We start from the raw sequence: 1,713 nt of genomic DNA, 5'->3' as shown, positions 1-1,713 counted from the left end.
TGCCCTGAGAGCGGAAGGCGCGGAGATCCGGGTCACAGACGCGCCCACGCTGCCGCGGGGTGGTGCGGCCCCAGTGCAGCTCCCCGCGAGGAAGCGTCTACATCGTGCATGAGTTCCCGGTTACGAACAAAGCGCGTTATTGCGGTGAAGCAAGAATGTCGGGTGGGCGGGCCCTTAGAGAACGTCTGCACAAGGCACGCGCTGAGACATCTGAGCCCTAACTGTTCTTAAGGTCAGCCGGTTGACTTGCAAAACTCCCAACGGTTAGTCTCTGCTCAGATAGTAACACGATTGTTTATAATGTGTCACAAGCCGTTTAACAGAAGAGCGCTCCAGACTGAGGCATAAGACTCAAACGTCCCCAAGTAATTTATTGAAACATTTTAAACATTATTTAGTGTGGTAAAATATGTATGACATAAAAGTTATAACTTTGACCATTTTTAAGGGTGTACGTTAAGTGGCATTAAGTACATGTATATTGTGCACCCATTACCACTCTCCGTCCGTATACATCTTTTATATACATTTATATATATATATTGCTTTGTTGAGCTGTAAGTGACATACTATAAAATTCACCAGTTTAAGGTTGAGGTGGTTTTTTAGAGTTGTGGAAACAACATCACAATCGTTACTCTCAAAAGAAACATTGTACCCATTGGCAGTCATTTCCCATTTCTTTCATCCGCCTCAGCCTCTAGCAACCACTACTCTGTGTTCCGCCTCTATAGGTTTGCCTGTCCTAGACATTTCAAATAAGTAGAATTCCATAATATATAGTCGTTTGTGACTGACTTCATTTAGCATAATGTTCTCAAGGTTCATCCATATTATAGCAGACATCAGTACTTAGTTCTTTTTTATTGCCAATTGATATTCTTTTGTATGAATATACTACATTTATTTATCCATCAGTTTGTTGATATTTAGGCAGTTTTTTGCTTTTTTGGCTACTATAAATCATGCTGCTAAGCCAGCATGGGCAGCATAGTGAGAATTTGTCTTCCCTAAAAAGTAACAAAAATTAGCAGGACGTGGTGACGCAGGGGAGGCTAAGGCTAAAGCATTGCTTGACCCAAGGAGATCATATATCTGGTGAGGGATTTCTATATAAAGAACTCTTACAACTCCATAATAAAACGATAACCCAGTTTTTTAAATGGGTGAAGGATATGAATAGTCATTTCTCTAAATGGCCAATAAGCACAAGAAAAGATGCTCTATATCAGTAACCTTTAGCGAAGTGCAAATCAATACCATAAGATGACATCACTTCCTACCTACCAGGGTGGCCTCAATAAAAAGTACATAAATAAATGTGGGCAAGAATATGGAGAAATTGAAACACATTGCTGGTAAGAATGTGAAATGGTGTAATCTCTGTGGAAAACAGTTTGGCAATTCCTCAAAATGTTACACATAGTTACCATATGAAAACTTAAGTACACAGAGAACCTTGAATGTTCATAGTGGAAATTTTTCTTGAGTCAGGGTCTCACTCTGTGGCCCAGGCTGGAGTGTGGTGGCACGCTCATCGCCACTTCAGCATTGACCTCCTGGGCTCCAGCGATCCTTCCGCCTCAGTCTTCCAAGTAGACAGAATTACAGGTGCGCACTACCATGACTGGCTAATTTTTTTTTTCCTCTCTGTATTGTAGAGATGAGGTCTCACCAAGTTGCCCAGGCTGTTCTCGAACCCATGGGCTCAGG

The 1,713-nt window shown here is 41.9% G+C and overlaps 1 pseudogene; it reads left to right on the top strand.

Annotated features, from left to right (window-relative positions):
• The first annotated feature begins 108 nt into the window (after window positions 1-108).
• The window catches only part of LOC103266642, a 20,265-nt pseudogene continuing 18,660 nt past the window's right edge, over window positions 109-1,713 (top strand).

This window comes from Carlito syrichta, unplaced genomic scaffold (assembly GCF_000164805.1).
Source record: "Carlito syrichta isolate Samal-C Ts95f unplaced genomic scaffold, Tarsius_syrichta-2.0.1 Scaffold100632, whole genome shotgun sequence".
Lineage (NCBI taxonomy): Eukaryota > Metazoa > Chordata > Mammalia > Primates > Tarsiidae > Carlito > Carlito syrichta.
This window is presented reverse-complemented; position numbering and strand designations above follow the sequence as displayed.